A 22,571-nucleotide genomic window follows, 5' to 3' on the forward strand; every position below is an offset into this window, starting at 1 on the left:
TATAAATACACATTTATGAATCCAAAATGAAATACACAAAAATTATAAATTCTCTTTCAGACACTCTTCCTTGCATTCGAGTTTTTCGTCAGTCTTACGGAAACTCGACAAAAGGCTGAATTATCTTGGGTATTCCTGCGTTCCAACTCTAAGACATATTGAGAGTGCTTGAAATACTTATAAGAAAAGTGATTTCGTTCACGATTCTAACCTCGATTCCATTTGACTTGAATTGATTTTGCTTACAATCTTATAAATATTTTGTTTAAGAGAATTTCTTTAGCCACCTCCCTATGGGGGTCACCCCCAGCGAAAATCCGAAAATACCCCTGCTTCGGAAATGAACTTCCGAAGCGCTTTTTTTTTAAAAAAAATTTCCATAATTCGGAAGTGCATCTCCGAAAACAACTCATGGGGGGTGTCTTCGGATATGAACTTCCGAAAACACCTCATGGGGGTGAATTCGGATGTTCATTTCCGAATTATGCAGAAACTGTGTTTTTTTTTAATGTTTTTTCTTAAACAGTCTCGCATTTTAATTAAACGCAAACGGCAAATAAAATAAGCGACATATAAACAGAAAATACTAATATGATAAATAAAATCCAAAAACATTGTGCGAAAGATACAATCCGAAATCAAAACAAAACAAAACAAAACACGTGAAACAAAACAAAAACACGTTATTCTGCCCGACGAGCGTTACAAAATACACATCAAACAAAACAAAAACACATTATTCTGCCCGACGAGCGAACTCCTCCGAATGAAGATACTGATACCAATCCTCATCCCACTCAGTTTCAGAACCATCAGCATCAACCACGACTCTCACGCCAGATAGTTGAGCTTGAGCATCCGGGCCTCGGGCCCCCTGGGAACGAGAAGTAGAGCCGGTCGAAACCTTCCTCTTCTCCTTCACCTCCTTCACTCCGCGAGAGCACGAAGTAGAGCCGGTCGAAACCTTCTTCTTCTCCTTCACCTCCTTTTTTCCCTTAGCGCCACCCATTCCTGCGTAAAAATGAAGAAAGAAAGGTCCATGAGACCTCCTTTTATAAAAGAAGAAAGGGGACAAAAACGCTTAGGAAACGGACAAGTCATTAAAGAACAAAGGAGGTGAAGCAGAACACATGCACACAAACTTCAAAGAAACAGGCACAATTAACAAAGGCGTTAAAAATAAAGTACTTGCAAATTAAAACGGACACTCCCTACCCTGTGTAGCTGACGCAGTCTGGGTCTCCCTACCCTGTCTGATGCGTGCTGGTTGGTTGCCTGACATGTTCCTGTAAACAATTGAAATCGATTAATATGCGAGACAAAATAAAAAACTAAAAAAATTTGAACTTCTGATACAATTCGGAAGTTCATTTCCGAAAACTGGGATGGAGGTGTTTTCGGAAATGAACTTCTGAAACATCCCTGCGATGGGGTTTTTTGAAACTTCCATGGCAGACCCCAAAATCAAACATAAAACCAATTCAAAAAGCTTCTAAACAACCTAAATACTACTAACAACCAGTCCATATATCATTTATGCAATTGAAACCCTAAATAACATGCATTTGAATAATGAATCCAACAAATTTAAAACTTACAAATTGAGTGATTTGTGGGCTTTTGAATGTTGTATAGCAATGTGATTGGAGCCTTGATGCAGCCTTGGAAGTGTGTTTGCACAAATTTTCGCCTTTGCTTGTTTTTGATTTGAGTTAGGGTAAATGAATGGGGGAGGGGGAGTGTTTTAATAAATCTGCAGAACGCGCAGTATTTCGGAAGTTCATTTCCGAAATGTTGTTTTTCGGAAATGAACTTCCGAAATAAAACAATTTTTCAAAAAAAAAAGGCGTTTTCGGAGATGCATCTCCGAAAACACCTTTTTCTTGCATTTCGAAAATGCATTTCCGAAGTCAGGGGTAGTATGGGGTTTTCACCGGAGGTGGACTAGAAGGTAGGGAGGTTGGCAAAGAAATTCTCTTGTTTAATGGCAACGAGGCTTTCTTTCAAGTATCAAAGGATGAACTGTTGTGCCGTAGACATATTCTAACTCAAGAAAAATCGCTATTATAAGTCCGGGTAAGTTTTGATATTTCTAATAAAAATTTTAGAGTTATGAAAATCATAATATCAAGAAGATTTTAAATATGAAAGTTTTAATAGTCTGTATCAAAAGATACTTATCAATATTATAATTTTCTATTAATGATTAATGGATAAAAATCCGTAATTTAAATTGGATAATATTATTTTTTAAAGTCTTCGTAATAGCTATTGCAGTATTGTTATATTTGGTCATTTGTGGTTCTATATTATGGCTTGATACAAATGTGAAAACATAATGTAAATAGTGCATAATATGTATGGCTATTATTATTTTTTCTTCTGAAATGAATTGTATATCATGACTTGCAGTGTTAGGTGAAATACGAAAAGATTGAAAATATACATGCATTTGAACCAAAGCACTGCTTCAATATAAATTCAAGAAAGCATTGCTTTAATATAACTTCAAGAAAGCACTGCTTTAGAAAGAACGCGTTGCTCCATTATAATATATAATTCATATAAAGCAATTTATTATATACAGAGATTACTCTTATACCCAATTGAATTATTAAGATTCAGGAAGCATGCACATAAATATCTATAATTGAAACATGGCATATGAATACTATGTTTGGTGCTCTAATTAATAATGATATGACTCACAGTAGTAGTATGGTTTATACATTTATTTATTTTTAGATTAATTTATACCATATTTGCTACCGCTTACATAAGTGCTGAATTGTTTTAATTTATTTAAATAAATGATTTGTGATTTGGAATTATTTATTTAATTCGTGATTTTACATTATGCAATTGAAATATGATAAATATGTTATGTGAATTGTTTGAATTCAATGAAATTTATTATTACAATGCATATAAAGATCAATCGAAAATGGATCATGATTTTTATAGATTTTTGGATTTTGAGTCTTATATAACTATTGAATTTTGAGATGTGAAATTTTGAAAACCTTATCAAGAAGGATAAGGAATTCGAAGAACCTCGTGAGGAAGGTTCTTCGCAGATTATTGAAACAAAATTAAAAGTTCGTCAATGACTGTTGAAAACAACCTGAACTTAGAATAAGCATAAAGTCTGAAAGGCTAAGGATCTAGGATCGAACAAAAGTGATTGTCAACATATTTCTTTTATCTAGTAAAAGAAAATAGTGAGAATCTTGTACGTAAAATTCTTATTACTCTTCAAGTGGAAGATGATCCTAAGAATTACAATGAAGATGTAATTTCAAGGGACATCTCTTGGAATGATGTTATCCATGATGAAATGAATTCAATAATGTCAAACAACACTTGGGAACTCGCCACTCTACCTAAAGGATAAAAATCCATTGGATGAAAATGGATGTTGAGAAGGAAGTATCATAGTGATGATACACTAGACACCTACAATGATAGATTAGCGGCCAAGGGTTTTATACAAAAGGAATGTGTTGATTATTTCGACACATATGCACTAGAAGCAATAACATTAAAAATTAGAGTTTTCTTTGCACTAGTTTCTTTGCATGATCCTTTAGTTCATCAAATAGATGTCAAAATGACATTCCTAAAATGTAGAACTCAGTGAGGAGATTTACATGGAGAAGCCAGAAGGTTACATGCCTTCAGGTAATTAATAAAAGGTGTGCAAGTTTGTCAAATCCTTGTGTGGATTAAAATATGCACCAAAACAATGGCACCAAAAGTTTGATTCTATCATCGTAAGATTCACAAATTAAAAGAGAGACACACAACTTAGGGGAGACTTTTCAATCTTATCAAAACAAGAATTCAGAGTTTGTTATCATCAAAAAGGAGGAGACTATGAAGAATATATCTTATATCTAGTGTTGATGAATACAAAGACTATCAAAGAAGAAAATTATCAAAAGTGTCATGCACATCAATGATGAAGTTGATCAAGAAGGTTGAACATAGAAATTCTAGTGAATATTTGAGACTAGAGAACTTAACTAAGGTACTCATTGCAATTTATACTATACTACTTTAATTTTCTCATAATTTTTTCTCATAATTTTATCTTTCACTTCAAGTGTTTGTACACAAAGTTGTGCGAGAATATTTGTGATATTCCTTTGTCTCTATGTTGATTACAAGTTGATCATTAGCAATGAGATGAATTCAATCTTAGAAACAAAGAGGTTTCTAGCTTCCACATTCAAGATGAAAAATCTTGAAATAGTGGACACTCTTTTCGATCAAAGTAAAGCGAAAGAGTGAGGGTTTAAAACATAGTCAAAAAAACTATATTGAGAAAACTTCCACATTCAAGATGAAAGATCTTGGGCTAGTTAACACTTTTTTGGGGATCAAAGTAATGCGAAATAGCGGGGGTTATGAACTTAGTCAAATACACTTTGTTAAGAAAGTTCTTAATAAGTTCGAACTGTCACGTTTCAAAAAGTGAATATTCAATTTGATCTTAGTGTTAAAATGATTATGGAAGAGTTATGGCTATATTAGAATACACAAGTGAAATTGGTTTTCTAATACAATGTACTATATGCAATATAGAAGTTGCAATTAGCAAATGAGTAGATTTACTAGAAATTCAAATAGTGAGTATTGGAAGGCCATCACAAGGATTTTCGATTATCTTTTAAAGAAACCAAAATCTTGACCTCCATCATGGTAGGTTTCCTATCATATTAGAAGGATATACCAATATGAGTTGGATATCGAGTGTCGGAGATCATAAATTTACAACTGAGTGGATATTTACACTAGTTGGAGGTGAGATTTCTTGGAAGAGCAAGAAACAAACATGCATCACTCTCTTGACCATGGAGCCAAGGTGTGTGGATCTTGCTTCCACTAGTCAAAGAAGTTAAATGGTTGAGGGATCTTCTGTCGGAAGTTCCATTGGCTAAATACAATGTTTCAAAGGTGTTAACACGATGTGTTAGTCAAGCCAATTTAGCAAGAGAATTCATATAAGTGTAAAATGGAAAGTCTGGGAACTGAGGCCTTAGACATTCGTGGAAAATTTGATTAAAGATGTAATCATTTACTCGCATATATACGATCGATCTATAATTTGGGAAATTCATTTACTAAGCCACTAGCCAGAGACTTAGTAAAAACAACCTAGAGAGGTATGAGGTTGAAACTCCTTGAGTAAGAGTTCCGACAGCGGCAGCAACCCAATCACACGTTAACAGAACATTAACCTCAAGATTTTCAATGGGTAACAACAAGTCGTTAATTTGGATAATTGTCGAACATTTCATGATAATGTTGACCTTAAAACGAGGGTTGAGTTTTATTTTAAAACTCTTAATGAAGTTCAATACCGAGGGTACGTGTCTCGTGGAAAAGGACACAATATGAACTTCACCTATGTGAATTTCGAGATGGTTCCATCTCAAAGTGAGAGTTGGAGTTTCTCTTATGAAAAATTCATGAAACAGGATAGCATATGGCCATAAATAAGTGCTAAGCGAGATATGTAGAGGAAGAACCTTTAAAGAGTGTGTGTAAGGTAACGCCGGTCTAATCACATGGATTAATGGTTTAAAAGCATTGCTACCTAATATTCCAATTAAACTTTGCGTTATTCTCACTAAGGTTAAGCTTTAAATCGAAAGATACCTAACTGTATTAACACTCTTTATATCTTTATTTCTGGAATGATTTTTTCTCATTATTAGAACAAGTGGGGGATTGTTGGAAATTATAAAATAATAATTACCATAGTGTGGTCTAATGTGACAAAAAATGGAAATAGATTTTTGGTTGTTGTATAAATTTGTTTTTTGAATTCAAATTTACAACATTTCATGAAGGGGTGCCTTGTGTCATTATAGATGAATCATTGCAAAAAAATAGTGAAAAAGGTTTTGTTTCATCAAGAGTTGCAAACTTATGAAACAACACATGCATGGCCTATAAATACACATTTATGAATCCAAAATGAAATACACAAAAATCATAAATCCTCTTTCAGACACTCTTCCTTGCATTTGAGTTTTTCGTTGGTCTTACGCAAGCTCAACAAAAGGCTGAATTATCCTGGGAATTCCTGCGTTCCAACTCTAAGACATATTGAGAGTGCTTGAAATACTTATAAGAAAAGTGATTTCGTTCACGATTCTAATCTCGATTCCATTTGACTTGAATTGATTTTTCTAACATTATATGGTTGAACTAATTTACAATTTTTTTTTATTACTATAATACAATTTAAAATTCATTATATTAAAAATAGATGATCTTAATGATATTCGGTATAAAGCATATGATATCAAGTCTGCTTCTCACCAATGCATCATAAACAAATTGTTAAATCCACAAAATTCACAAGACTTACTCATTCAAACATACTGGTTTTTTGAAATATGATACGTTACCTTGTCATTAAATAGAGGACTTTCCACGGCTTACCGAGCTACTACGTTTTGTCTGATACAATGAACAAACCAAACGGTAAACAGTGAACAATAAAAATTCAGTAATGTGCATTTATCACATAGGAGAATCACATATAAGACCTCAATTATTTTAGAGCCACTTGACAATTAATACCAATAGCTTATAGATTTAATTATTTTATAAAACCAAAGTACAAGGCAATCTATTCATTTTTAATTAGCTGGCCAAATATTTAAAACTCTGCCATGAATACCAATTTAAAACTTCCCAAACCGTAATACTCAGAATTACAACTGAGGTGCACCTGAGTTACCAACATCCATGTGATAAATCAACATAGAAGAAGCCTTAAATAGCACACAACTATTGATTCAAAGACAAGCATAAGAATAACCTCTCCTAAAAGTGACATCATGATTCATGATGAATGTCAGCCAACAGAAGCCGATTGGAACTTAGCATTTTGAGTTTGGAGGTCCTTAACTGATTGTTCGAGATTCATGATGCTGAAATAAACAACGAGGAAAGATGAGAAACCTGTTATGGAAACCTGTTATGCGATGTTATGAATGCAAATGCAATGTTTTCAAGGATCTTTAGGAAATTTGGTTTGCGATATTTAGACATTGAATCAGTCACAGCTTCGTCTGAAGGATCTTGGCTTTAGGCGTCCTTCCTCGAGAATCAAGCTCACCATATCGAGTGGGTCATCGCCTCTGATTCGGGATACTTCTAAATTTGAAGGTACATGGCTAGAGGAAAATAAATCCTCTTGCCCCTTGATAGGCATCGTGTCCCTGAACTGGAAGGCATACGGCCAGAGGAAAATAAATCCTCTTGCCCCTTGATAGGTACTGTGTCTTCGAATTGGAAGATATATGGCTAGAGGAAAGTAAATTCTCTTGCCCCTTGATAGGAATTCAGTCCTTGATAAGAGCACCTGAAATTGTGCGCCCTAAATTCCTAAGATCCTTGAAAGGGTTAGTTAAATCATGTTATGCTTATGATGTCATGATGTCATGATGTGATGCGAATGCAATGCATCAGGCAAAGCGTAAGATAGTAAGGACGAGTGAGTTCCACAAGAAAAACCTGCGAGAAAACCAAAGGGTTAGTAGCAAGAACAAACAAGTCACACAAGTATCCTTAGGTTTAGAGGCTTGCTTGAATTTCGTAGGTAAGTACCCTCCCCATTGAAGTTTAGTTGGTTCAACCTGTCCTATATAAAGATCGGGTTCTATGGAGCTCATATCATTGACCTTTCTCGAAGGCGCTTATCTCAGTTCGGCAATCGAATCACCAACCGAGAAGGTCCTGAAATTCCAGTCCATATGAGTGTAGCTTCGAGTATCAACCAACTTCAGTCAGAACCAAAGCCTGCCACCTCGCTACTTTCTAATAGGCCAAAGTCAAGTTCAACTAGGGTTCTAAGGGAAAATTAGTGCTTAATGACACCACGCAGCAGCCAAGTGTTTCCTCAAGTCGGATCCCAAGGAACACCAGGACAAACCAATGTGTCACACTAACGATGGCCACCATAACAACCACATCAGTATACGCTGTACAGTCTCCTTGGTCTAATGCCATTTACCTAAGGTACTCAGATCCGGGTTAGGATCTTTCACACAAGTAAACCCAAACAGGCCCACAAATATAAAGCAAACAAATCAAACAATTTTAAAGTGAATCCTAAACTTTAAGGTAACCCCTCTTTTTAATCGAAAGCCTCCCCAGCAGAGTCGCCAGTTCTGTGATACGGTGAACTGACTTTATTTGAAATGTTGCGGATAGCAAGAGTCGCCACCGACTTTTATTTTATCCAATCGGAAAGGCTAAAAGAACAGGAAAGACCTTTCAAAAGATTTTGAGTTCGGGGGGTAGGTCATACAAAGGGAAGGTGTAAGGCACCCTTTGCATCCATAGTTATCCATGGGCTCTTAATTGCTTAGCTCACTTGTTTATTTGAAAAGATTTTGAATAAGAAAAGATTTCGAAGAAGAACTTTAGCTTGTAAATAAGCGTAGTCTTTTTGAATTTGATTTTGAAAAGAGTGGGAAAAAGATTTTGAATTTGAATTGAGCAAGCAACTAAAAGTTACCTACCCTAAGTTTTGAAAGATCGTTCTTTTAGCTTTTCGGGCGAAAGGGTCTATCCATACCATAAGAGGGCAGGAAGTCTTTCAATTGGATGTTGAAGGGTCATCGAGATATCGTTCGCCATAAGACTGTCCCTTGCCATAAAGAGGGCAGGTAGTCTGAGGGAAGGATATAATAGTCATTCTGTTTAGGCATCATGTGAGGATACCTTAGCAATTGGGACAATCATCTTTTACCGAGGCAACTTCGAGGGACTAGATGATTTTTAATATCTATAGGCAACCTTGCTTTAGGTATCCTCGGAATCGAGGGACTTGACTATTTAGTACAATTAAATTAAGGCAACAAGGCAGCAAGTGATAAGGCAACAGGCAACAAGAAGGGTTACCCTAAAGGTGTGTGGGTGCACAATCACGTGGTTAACTTCGATGATATTTATCTTATAAATTAGTGATCTAGATCCAGTTAATAGTCTTACACTCCCTAGGATTACTAACCACAGCAGAAAGGTAAAACAGTTTAATAATCCTACACTATCACAATAAACACCTGCGGGGACGGGGATTACAATAAAAAACCTGTAGAGGAATGCGGAAATTAAAAGGAGGAAAAATAAGAGGGATCAATAATTAGTTTTAAACATCTTTGAACGCTTTGATCTTCTCGAACCTCGATTGACTCTGAAAATTAAAAGAAAAATAATAGGGTGAGTGTAGGAGAGATTCATTGACTATTCGAGGCAAACCCTATTTTGGGCAAAAGGCAAAAATAAAAGTAAAATAATATTTAAATAAGAAAGGAATTAAAAACTTAGCTTTCGATCCAATATGGCGCGTAATCGGAGGATCTTGATGTAATCCTGAAAATTTGCACAAAGAAGGGAAAAGGTTAGTGCATTAAAGACCTCAACAATTATAACGTGGCAAATTAAAAATAATAATAATTTAGGCAAACAAACGAACAGACAAAACCCCAAATGGGGAGCAAGTTAACCTGGGTTAATGGGCAACACCTACCAGTAAGCCTAAGGCTATTAGGGTTTATAAATGAATCGAGGTTAACAAACCTAAGAATTAATTATTTAATTGATAAAAAGATATGTGCAAAACAACTAATTTTTAAATGTTAAAGAAACAACTTTTGATGAAATTATAAAAAATCGAGTTTTCGATTAAATAAACTAAATGGTTATGAAATTATTACATGATAAAAAATAAAATGTTTGTATAAAATGAGTTTGAATATAATAAAAGAAATAAAAAGAAAACAATTAAAGAAAAAAATATTCATGTAATAAAAATAACAAAAAATTTAGAAGTACTCAGCTCTGATCAGGTGTTGCACATTCTGAGCGTGTACCATGGAACACATCTCCTGGGCCCTTAGTTCTGGTCGTATGCAGATCCTTTGGCTAGTGCATGATGGCGCATCGTAGGTATGAGTGGGGGAGATGCACCGAATCTCCAAGCAAGCTGTAACAGCAACCAATAGCAGCCCAAGATCTTGCCAAGCGTGCTAGTCAAAGGCCAACTGCTACTATTCATTGTCTCCTCCAAGTTTCCTGCGGAAACAGCTGTGGATTTTGGTGCAGAATTACCTGCGGATTTCCACGCCAGTTCATCTTCCTCCATGACTGCACTCTAGAACCTGCGGAAAAAGACATGAACAACAACAAAGGCCACCCATATCCCATATTTAAGGTGCCCTGATCTCATTAGTGTAATTAGTTTGGCTTAAAACGCATGGAATATTGAAAACGAAATCGAAGCTTCCTTTTGCCCTAGTAATGGTGTCTCTCGATTCCAGCTTCAAACCTTACTACAAATGGTTCTAATCCACTCTAATCATCATCCAGAACTCAAAGACATGGTTAGTTTCAATTAAAATATAACATGACACGATTCACGAAAATCAAAAGTGTGAATGAATATGAGTAAGATGAGACATATGTTCAGGGCATCATGGAGTTTATTTAACCATGCATTCTTACCATATACCACCTTAGAAATCGAATAGGATGAGTATCAAGCTTTGGAAGTGGCTGCAACGAAGACTCCTAGTTCCACCTCTTTCTTTGATTTTTTTTTGTTTCTTTGAAAGCCCTAGCCTTCTCTCCACCAAATTTTTGTCCCCCTTTTGTGTGAATTGTTGAGGTATTTATATAGCTTAGAATTAGGGCAAGAGTTTGCTTGAAAAATAAGTTGATTGGTGAGAGAAAATTTTGAAGATATTTCATTGATTTTTGCATAAAATCTTTCTCTTTTGGCTCCAATTATATTCATCTCTTTCCAATCATATTTACCACGAAATTTGATTCATGTTTGATGATTTGATGATTGGAAAATAAATTTTTGATTTAAATATATTCATCTTATATTTTATTTATTTTATTTAACATTTAAATGAATGAAAATTCACATAAATATAAATAAAATCCATAGAAATAAAATAATATATTTATGGGCCTTGAATTAACCTATGGATAAGTTTAGAATCAAAAAATTAGGCCCATTGATTCAAAAGATCATTTTTGCTCATATTGACTTTCATGTATTTTCTAAAAATTGCTCAACTTCAACGATGCGCATCTCTCTCAGTTTTAAACCTATGAAGGTGTTCTTGATCATTTTAGAAAGCTTAGAGTGTCCTATAAATGACCCCTTTGGTTTCATCTCAATTGAGTCTTCCATGTTCATGTATGCTCCATTTTTAAAAGATGACCTTTTGTTGACTTTTAGAAAGACCTATAATGTATTGATCCATATCTCTTAAATGGTGCATTTTTAGACTTGGCATGTGAGAGGCAAAGTTGTAGATAATTCAATTTCCTTCAAATTGATCTTTGGATGGAAAATTTCTGATGTTCCATGTGAAAGTTATGGCTGGTCAAAGTTCAGTTGACTTTCTCTTATGAAACCCTAATTTAGAAACTTTTTGAATTTGTTGATTTCTGATCTTTTCTTGATGAATCATGATCAATCCTTGATCAAATGATGAATGATACTTCAAAATAAGGATTTTGACAAAAAATCAGGAGTTTTGACTGTACTTTGACCACAGTTGACTTTTAGGTCAACTTGTCGATTATTGGTCGTTTGGGCCATTGAGTGAGCAATCTTATGAATCAGAGCTTGCAATTTGACATGAGGATCCTTTGAGGCATATGAGAAACCATGGGTTCCATTTGAGGTCTTAGAACTTGATTTTACTTTGAGAAATACAAAACCCTAATTGAAGAGTTGTTGTTTAGGAGAGTGCGCATTTAGTCAAATCTCGAGCCTTTGATATTCAAATGGACTTGAGTATGAAAATGTGATGGGAAAATTTTAGGGTATGATAGCTGCCCCTGTTCAATCTTCTTACACTTGAAGATGTAGATTGGCTTGTGTGCCTATCGGAATCTGAAGGTGGAAGAGGATTGAACACTAGAATACCCAGGAAATTTGCCCTTGCCGAGATAGGGTCTTTTTGTAGGAGATGGGCTTAAAGATGTCATCCAGGAAGAGTATAGTCAGAGACGGGCTTAAAGATGCCATCCGTATGTTGAAAGACTTGATGGGCTTGAAGATGCCATCCAGCATGATAGACTTGAGGGTCAGAATACGTCGTACGCTAGATCGTGTCTGAAGGATATCCTTGGGATGAGTCGTACGTTAGACAGAATCCACTGTATTGATGAGTGTCAAAGTAAGCCGTATGTTAGGCTATACTTTTTTTAGGACGAGTCATACGCTATACTGGGTCCAGTTTGCATCGATAGATGTCTGGAAAGCCGTGTGTTAGGCTGAAAGACGGGTCGTACGCTAGATCGAATCTAATTTGTATTTGATAAATGTATGGAAAGCCGTGCGTTAGGCTGAAGGATGGGTCGTGCGTTAGACCGGATCCAATTTGCATCGGTTGATGTCTGGAAAGTCGTGCGTTAGGCTGAAGGATGGGTCGTGCGTTAGACCGGATCCTTTGTATTGAGAAGTATTTGTTGGAGGTCGATCATACCAACACTGTTTGTAGTGACAGAATTATATCTAAGTCTCTTGATTATCTATGAACTATTCATGGAGAATACTCGAAACTAAGTATCAGAACTAAATCATCGTCTTGATTTTCTCTGAACTATCTTCGGAGAATACCCGGAAATAATTATCAAAATTAAATATTTGTCTTGATTATCTCTGAACTATCTCTGGAGAATACCCGGAACTAAGTATCAGAATTAAATCTCTGTCTTGATTATCTCTGAACTATCTCTGGAGAATACCCGAAACTAAGTATCAGAATTAAATCTCGGTCTTGATTATCTCTGAACTTTCTCTGGAGATATCCAAAATTAAGTGTCAGAATTAAATCTTGGTCTTGATTATCTCTGAACTATCTCTGGAGAATACCCGGAACTAAGTATCAGAATTAAATCTCTGTCTTGATTATCTCTGAACTATCTCTGGAGAATACCCGGAACTAAGTATCAGAATTAAATCTCTGTCTTGATTATCTCTGAACTATCTCTGGAGGATATCCAAAATTAAGTGTCAGAACTAAATCTCTGTCTTGATTATCTCTGAACTATCTTTGGACGATATCCAAAATTAAGCATCAGAACTAAATCTCTGTCTTGATTATCTCTTAACTATCTTTGGAAGATATCCAAAATTAAGCATCAGAACTAAATCTTTGTCTTGAATGAGTGTCAGAATTAAATCGTTGACTTGATTATCTCTGCACTATATCTAGAAGATAATGTTCATTTGATTTGTAGGAATAGACTGAAAAAGCAACATTAGTTTTATGCAATATCGTGATGCATGTATTGTAATGACATGGATGAGAGTGTTATGCATATGTCATGAGGCCTATGTATGTTATGAATGTGCCATGAGGCGTATGATGTATGAATGCAAAATGTTGTTAATGATTATAGTAGATTGTAGTAGCGTATGGCGGGAAAAATAAATCCCTGTCTGTTGTGGAGAATACAGAACCCGAGGGTACTTAGCTGGGGATTTTCGGCTTCTGCTTGGGGATGAGAGCCATTTGAATGATTGATCTTGATGTACCATGACTGGGGATAAGCGAGATGACTAACCCTGTTTGGGGAAGAGAAAAGTGTCGGGGAACCGGCAGTGTCGAAGATGAAAACTCCGTTCAGGAACTAAGTCTTTGTTGGGACAAGAGCATTTGAAGATATCTTCTTAATGATTACTCTGTGGGGATATGTTCCGGTGAAACCGGATTTGTGGGAAGACATGGATGTCTTGAACGTTGCCCCCAGTATTATAGTAACTGTCATTCCTGGATTTATATTTATTAGGACACTCCACTGAATATTGATCAAGATGTCAAACTGGACTTGCATAGATTTGCCCCTGCTAGTAGGGACTTTGGAAATATTCGCCTCGCGAGGACTTTGTGGGATGTGCACTATAGGCGACGTGCCTGCAGTAGTCATAGGCCCAGGACAATGTCCCATGCTGATTGGGAAGTAGCTTCAGATCTTCTTGGATGCATGCCCCTGATTGCTTGACATTTCTGAGTGATTCTCTGAATCTTGACCTGATTGCCTCAGATTGATTGGTCGAAGCATGTCATGCCCCTTGTATTCGTTGACTTCTAATCAACTGCGTCAGTTATAAGAAATGTTGCTACCGAGATAGTTTCGTCTGTCGGGATGACTTTTAATCATTAGTTGTACCCTGTGCAGATTCTTTCTGATGCTAACAGTTGAAATAATGTAGCAGAATATGTTTAATAATGGATTCATGAGATGCAATGCATATGTCTGTCTTGAGTTTTTGAAAAACATTAAAACAGGAGATGTAAAAGCGTGATGTTTATAAAAATGTGATGTTTGAAAAAATAGGATATCAACTCAGCATTTATGGCAAATCTTAAGGAGTCAGGATACCCTTTTGGTGATAGTATGCTTTCGAACTAACTATGCTTCAGTTAGGACTTTCAAGGGTTGTAACGTGGCTTGGTTCACGGTTTAAGAAACAAAGGATAACGGCTCAAAATTTATTTGTATCCATCCTAATCTTCGTGATGTTCTTCGATCCTATGCTCAGTTAATTCTGTGTTTAAGCCTTTAGCAAGCTTGAAGTTGTGACATTGATGTTTGATGATGGTTAAAGTATCAGATGTTTAATTTGGACAGGCAGTCATCCTTTGTTGTAATACTTTTTTTGTCGAGGATTTGTAGTGACCTCTTTTGAATTGTTTTCTTTTGTCGAGGATTTGTAGTGACCTCTTTTTTGACTTTGTTGTCCCTAACTTTTGCCTGAACTGTTTATTTTGAGATTATAGTCAGCGGGATGTTTCAATTTTATATAAGTCTCCTTCATAAGTTTTGACTTAATAGATCTTTTCTTTTGATAGATGTTGACTGCCTGACTTAATGATTTCGGGAAACCATCATTATTTGTGTAAAAGCGTACCGGCATGACTGAGTTAACTGAGTAACTACCCCGCCCCCGGTTATGAACAAAGGTTTTAAATTGTTCAAGAAAGAAAACTCATACACCTTAGGCTCAAAGGGGTTGACTAGGGATTAACATCCTTATATCTCTACTGTTTAGGAATTGAAACAATGCCTGTACATCGTCAGCATAGTCTGTTCAGAAGCATACTGTATTAGTTGCGGTATCGTTTTCGTCATCCTCCTTCATAAGGCTTACAGCTTAGCAGGAGTTGAATATCACAAAACACATGCAAAGTAAAGACATAATTTAAAACGAGTGATAGCGAAATAATTTATTCAAGACAAGCATATGCAATGCACTAATGATGATTATTAAAACAGATAATGTCTATCATAAGTCGAATGTTAAACAAACAGAAAAGAAAATTTGCAAATAAAAATAAATCTAATGATTCGAAAGACATCCTTCTAGCCATCCACAACATCAGCAGTCTTGTTGTGATTAGGCATCGGAGCAGTGATCACGTTAGGGGTTTCCGGAGTGTCGAACTCAATTTCACCTGCGTCGATCATATCTTGGATCTTATTCTTCAACGGCCAACAATTCTCTGTGTCATGTCCAGGACTATTAGAATGATATGCGCAACTCGCATTGGGTTTGTAGCTAGGAGCAGAGGTGTTAGGATTTTTAGGAGGATCCCTCAAGGTAACCAAATTTGCCTTTAGCAGATGTCGTAAGGCTTGAGCTAGCGACATATTGATCTTTGTGAATTGACGCCTGGATGTGTCTTGTTTGTTTTGACGACCTTGTTGAGGTGCCGGTGTGGAGATCAGAACAGCCCCAATAGATTGGTCATGGTTTCTCCTTTTCTGTTCATACACAGCATTGGATTCTGACTTCCCATTGAAATGCTTCTTTGTAGCACCTGAGGAGGGAGCCACTTGAATCTTACCACTTCGGATGCCACTCTCGACACGTTCCCCAGTCAGTATAAGTTTAGTGAATCTAGATGAAGAACTTCCTAATAAATGACTATAGAAAGGTGTGGTGGTCGTTTTCTTTACCTCCCCGTTTCACTTGGGAGGACGGCACGCTAAACCCTTCACGCGAAATTTGGAAGGAGAATGCGCCCGTGGTGGGATGAATTTTATTTCAGTTCTTCCTACGATATCACACGAACTTTCTTATTTGTCCTACGAGTAGGAAAGGGGAAAAAAGATCTCAACTAAACCCTAGGAGTTTGCTAAGTGTGGGGATTTACACCTAGACTAGAAATTCTGGAGTCCGGGAGGTCGGTTATACATAGGGAAGTGTTTAAACACCCTACATATCTGTAGTACTCTACAGGAACCTTCTCTGTGTCATTTGTGTTTGTGTTTATTGCTAATGATTGGGAAAGTTTCTCCTTTGTATTAGGAGAAGGAATTGAATTATTTTGAAAAGACAGACAGATAGACAAACTGACTATTTTTGGTATTTTATTAGCTCGCTGAGATTCCTTGTGAACCTCATGCCTACATATCCCTAGTGGAAGTCAGAGCTTAATGTAGTTCGGGGAACTAACTAGGGAAATTACTTGTTTTTGGTGCCTTGCTTGAAGCTCAAGGTTGAAGCTTGGAATTAAATCTCTGTTTACAGTAAAGAGACATGAAATCATCTTTACAGAGAGGTATTTGTACTATTCTACCACAAACATTTAAAAGGAGTGACAGAATAACTGAATTCATTTCATTCAAGAGGGGGACCTTACTTGTGTATGTGCAAGTATACCAGTCAAATGCCTCTTAAATGAAAGAAAGATGCTCATCCAAATTAGGGAAAGTTACCACATGTCTGGGTTTTACTGCCAGCTCATGCCTTTCAAAAATCCTAAATGGGAGACTTGATTAAAATTGAAATGAAATGTTTGTTTGTTTGAATGTGGTAGAGTAGTAAAAATATCTCTCTATGGAGATAAGCTATGTCTATCTACTGTATAAAAGATTTGACTTTAGCTGGCTTGTATGAGGCCCAAGCTTGAGGCTTTTTGATTGATTTATTAATGATTATTTGACTCTGAGAGATGACTCCACTGGGGGGTTAATTACAGGGTATTTTTGTGTTCTGTACAAAGCCCAGAATTGAGGCTGACTCTGTTTAGGGAAAGTCTATTTGATGGATTTTATTTGGTGTTCTGTACAAAGCCCAGAATTGAGGCTGACTCTACTTAGGGAGACTTTATTTGTGTGCCTTGTACAAAGCCCAAGGTTGTGGCTGACTGCTGAGAAAATTGGGTTTTTTATACTATGACTCTAGTTAGGGAAAACATTATTTTCTGCCTTGTACAAAGCCCAAGGTTGTGGCGGACTCTTTTTTAATGAATTGAGTATGGATGACTCTATGGGGAAAAGATCCTAAGTGTTAGGAATCTTTGACAAATGAAAAATATGGTTTATCTGCCTTGTACAAAGCCCAAGGTTGTGGCTACTGAGTGATGAAGGACTCACTGGGGAGACTCTATTATCTGCCTTGTACAATGCCCAAGGTTGAGGCTGACTCATGACAGGGGAGTTTTATTGTTTGGGTGCCTTGTATGAAGCCCAAGGTTGAGGCTAACTGTTTTTGTTGGTTTTGACTCTACTGAGGAGATTTTATTTATTAAAAGATTGTTTTTCTTTGGAAGCTAACCCTTTCCAGGGATTTTGACTCAGCTGGTGAATTTGTCTGTTAAAAGACTGACTTTATCATGTTTTTTGGAGGCTGACCCTTTCCAGGGATTCTGACTCTTTTGGGGAAATTATCTCCTAAGAGAATGAAATTATTTATTTATTAATTTTGGAGGCTAACCCTTTCCAGGGGTTTTTGAAAGAATAAATTTGGGTAGCACTCCATTAATTATTAAAGGATGAAAAGATTGGCAGAAAGATTATCTAGTGGAGACTTCTTGTTTAAAGCCCAAGATGAAGGCTGACTCAATGCTGAGGATGACCAAACATGGATCCTAGACTCTGCTAAGGAAGATTGATAAAGATGAGGGTGACAGAGACTGTCCATGTCTCTCATTCCAAAAATGTACTCAATGTGAAATTGAGACAAACTTAGCTTGTTTAAAGTCTGGTTTAAATTGGAAGAAACTCACCAGGGTAGGCTAAAAGGTGACTAAAGACCTGTTCCTATGTTTATAAGAAACCTGATGGGTCCTTGTATACAAGCTCAAGAGGAAGCTGGAAATGCTTTTAAGAAGCCTGTGGGTCCTTGTACAAAGCCCAAGAGGAGGCTAATCGAGGGTCCTTGTTATAGCACAAGAGAAAGCTATGTAGTTTTGAACTTATTTTGGCTCTAAGCAAATGGGTAAGAGGTTTCACCGGGAATAATTCCTCTTTGGATGGATGTGTCCTATATTTTTGGATTCTAAGGTTTTTTGCCAAGATGTTTCACCGGGAATAATTCATCTTGGGGGTTTGAACTACAGATCTCTAATTAGGAAAGAGCCTTCACCGGGAAGACATTCTCAATCCTAGGCCATATTCCTATAATAAATATATAGTTTAACTGTCCTAGGGTTTACACTCAAACGCAGTTCTAAACTAATATATGCACAGTTTATATTTGACAGTAATTTAAACAAAGACTGTAAATGGAAAGCTTGTAAAGCCTAACCTGGATGGAGTGGAGGCCATTGAAGAAGTATGTACAGAGCCTTACCAGTAATTGATGGATAACAGTTGAATATATATATGATAAACAGTTAATGGTTTTTTTGAAAACAGAAGAAGTGAAGATGGACAAAGGTCACATAGGTATCTGAAGAGTTTCACCGGGAATAATGCCCTTCAAATACCAGAAGAATGTTTTGAAAAACAGAAAGAAGATTTTGAAAATACAGCTTTGAAAACAAGCTAAGAAGAGAAGGTTTTTGGGACTTACACTCTATTAGAGGCCCACTTTAAAAATGGTTTATTGTTTATGAAAACAGTTGAAAAGATACGGGGTTCTGTTGTTTGAAAACCTCGATCGTCTGTTTACTTTGAAGTTTGAACATAATTTGAATTTTTGACAAAAGTCAACTTAATTGAAGTACAGACAAAATCTATACCTAATTAAGACCTAAATGATTAGGGTTTTTAACACTAAAACACTTATGAAATATTAGGTTTTGAAACTTTAATGAAAACATATATTGAAATATATTTTAAAATACTTAAAACAACACCATTTTTAACCTAATCAAAACATATGAAATAAATAATATTTTTATGATTTTTTTGATTATTTATAAAATATATATATTAATCAATAAGTGCATAAAAAATGAATTAAAAAGGAGTTAATTTGATAGGTTAACTAATTGGTTAAAGTTGTGAAGAAATTAAGTGGAAAAGGTGATAAAAAAAATGGTTTTGTCACCTAGAGGGCTTGAACTCGCGCCCTCCAAGTCATTGGCCAAAACTCCCACCATCTGGGCTACGCGCGCAATTTGTTATTCACACGCATCCAACATAATATATTTTAAAACAAGCCAGAAGATTCAAATTTTGCGCGCGCCATGTTCATCTTCTTCCTCGAGCTTCAGATTTTCAAATTCCTAACTCTCTGGTTTCTCAACTAAATGGCATGATGTAAACATCAATCTCACTCGTTTTTGGACAAGGAACATGACTATGGGCTCAGAATTCATTTATTCTAAGTGTAACTAACGAATTTCATCATGAACACGAAGAACACATAAACCCTAATTTTAAAATTAAATGATGCACAAGATGAATAAATGAATGATGATAGAGGGTTTTCAGTCCTCTGATGATGCTGAACAAGATAGAATCGAGCTTTAACACAAAGAGTACTTAAATTAAAGAGGTGGAGTTCAGAAACTTACCTCTGAAAATGGAGGTCGTGAGGATGATTGAGAGCACCTGGGCTTGAATGAATGATCTCAATAGCTTCCCTGAGACTCAACGATGCTAACTGGATGTTTATTATAGCCTGAATCCTTCTGAATTGTTCTATGGACCTCCCTCGATTTCAGCTTCAAGTGAACATGGAGGGTGTTGATTCTCGAGTTACAGATGAGCTGCAACCATCTGGTTAGCTTCACTATGACCTGAGGAGTGTGCCTGGATGATTGGCTTGCCTTGAAACCTTCTGAATCACTCCATGGACCTCCAACTGCAAATGCTCCAAAGTGAGAGCAACAATGGTGTTCCTCCACCTACAGAAGTGATCCAGGTGCTTGGATCACCTCAAATGACCTCCCTTGAGATGTTAGAATGCTCACTTCCCAAAGATAAGCTCTGGTTTGAAGAAATCGATTCTTCTTGCCAAAGAACTTTGAAAAACAATGAACAAGAGAAGAGAAAGCAAGTAATAAGGTTGCTTTGGTGTGTTTTTCTACTGAATTGTGCTCTCCTATTTATAGGCAAATGTCTCAGTACTGAGTGAGAGAGTGAGCTTGCTTAGTGAAGCAAGTTTGGTTTCTTAGCCATGAAGAAATTTCAAAGAATATCCAAGTGTGATCATTGCATTTTCGAGCCACCTCCCCTATCCATTGATTCTATCTGATCTTAGGGGACAATTCAGATGCAAAGTGAGCTCTAATTGGTTGATGAGAAGATTCCTTGGGTGATTCATCAATTTGCCATAAATTCACAAATGTAATCATTACATAATCACATGTTCTTGTTTTTAGAATCTTCTTCAATTCTTATGGCATGGTGAAAATGAATGCATGGCATGTTTGCAGATGTATTATGGGTCATGTAGCATCTGCATTTGAGGTCATGTGCACAAAATTTCAAAGTTCTAAAATGATGCATGACCTATAATTTTACTTCATGAGGCCAACTTTGAACAAGCATAACTCTTAGCTCAAATTGAATTTTGAGAAGGTTGAACACAATTTGGAAAGCCCTAAACATCTACTTCAAATCATTAGTTTATGTCTTCTTCAGAATCCTTTGGGAAATTTGTGAAAAATGAGGCCAAAGTTGGAAGAAAACTAGGTTAAAACACTTAGAAAAATTTCTAAGTGTTTATGACCTAAACTTCAAAATTTCCAAAACTTCATAAATGGTTGATCTTTTGAAAAAAGTTCCCTTGTAAGATGTTGTTTTATTTGGCAAGATCTACAACTTTCATGTTGGAAGTTTTTTGAGTTGTGTAGGTGAAATTTTGAGATCTCACCATACCCTCAAAAACCCTAATTCCCGACTTTTCGCTCCTTGATGAATTTCTTTGAATTTCTTTGGCCAAATGACTTTGACATCCATATATTGATGATATTGATCTTTGAAAGTCATTTTTTGACCAAAAACCTTAAAAGTCAATGATAATCCTTCACAGTTGACTTTTTCCTGACAAAGTGAATTTTTGGGCCTTTGTGTAGAAACAAGATCTTCTCCTCAAATGAATGATGTAAATGGATTATATGGAGGTAGTAGAGATCCTTGAATCATGTCTTGAGTTTTGGATTCATGCCCTGATCAGAAGTCAACTATCTTGGTGAATTAGGTCAAAACCCTAATTTGTCGACCATGTGAAAGTAATGACTGTAGACTTTGAATTGAAGTGTGATGTCCAGTAGACCTTGTAATATGAGTTATTTGGAGATGATTGATGTCTTTGAATGACCCTCTGAGGTTTTTTAGGGTTTCCCAAATGTGATCCCTGATTTTAGCCCTTGATAGGCTCAAAACCCTAGTCTGGTGACCTGAGTAAACCTGTACTCATATGACTGGATGTCTAATCAATCATAGATGAGAAAAGTGAAGTTTTTGAGCCCCATGATTGTATTAGAGACTAGTCTTTGTATTGATTGATCCTTTGCCTGAGCTTTCTTGTCTTTGAGCATCCTCGATTAGGTACCAGATGGAGAAATGACTGCTCTGGGTACTTGTCTTGACCTGATGAACAATCCTGAAGGTATGTCATCTCAGGGGGGTCAAAAATTAGGGTATGACAAAAGGACTAGTCAGTGTACTCATAAACATATCAACCAATTCTCTGTCAGCCAAAGGAGGTTGGACTCTTCCAGCTAGGTCTCTCCACTTTTGAGCGTACTCCTTGAAACTTTCGTTAGAACTCATAGACATGTTTTGTAGTTGCATGCGGGTTGGCGCGAGGCCAACATTGTATTGGTATTGCATATAGAAAGCAGTTGCCAAATCTTCCCATGTATGGATGTTGGTACTCTCCAATTGATAGTACCATTCGAGTTGAGTTCCAGATAAGCTCTCTTGGAAAAATTGGATCCATAGCTTCTTATTGGTAGTATGAGGTTGAATCTTCCTTACATAAGACCTCAAGTGCAGCTTAGGACAAGAGACTCCATCGTATTTTGCAAAAGTTGGAATCTTGAATTTCAGAGGTATAACAACTCCAGAGATGATTTCTAAATCCTTAAAATCCAGTCCGGGTACCTTCTGAATTTCCATGGCTTTCATACGTTCTTCCAGCAACTTGTATTTGTCATCAGGATGTTCATCCTCATAGTAATAGCCCTCTTCTTCTTTGGAGGGCTTGGCAGAATCATGGTTACTTTTTGCATCAGTTTGATATTAGCATCATCATCTTGCTCATCGTCATCACTGTCTTCAGAGACTTCGGCTTCCTTGAGTTGCAAGATCGGTCTAAGCTTTTTCCC

The 22,571-nt window shown here is 36.4% G+C and overlaps 1 long non-coding RNA gene across 1 annotated transcript; it reads right to left on the bottom strand.

Annotated features, from left to right (window-relative positions):
- Positions 1 to 910: 910 nt before the first annotated feature.
- LOC131656234 (uncharacterized) lies at positions 911 to 1,742 on the bottom strand. Its single transcript, XR_009300031.1, has 3 exons — positions 1,599 to 1,742; positions 1,216 to 1,286; positions 911 to 1,011 (listed from the first exon to the last, which is right to left on the bottom strand). It is a non-coding gene; the product is annotated as an uncharacterized LOC131656234 (long non-coding RNA).
- Between the last annotated feature and the right edge of the window lie 20,829 nt (positions 1,743 to 22,571).

This window comes from Vicia villosa, linkage group LG3 (genome assembly GCF_029867415.1).
Source record: "Vicia villosa cultivar HV-30 ecotype Madison, WI linkage group LG3, Vvil1.0, whole genome shotgun sequence".
NCBI lineage: Eukaryota > Viridiplantae > Streptophyta > Magnoliopsida > Fabales > Fabaceae > Vicia > Vicia villosa.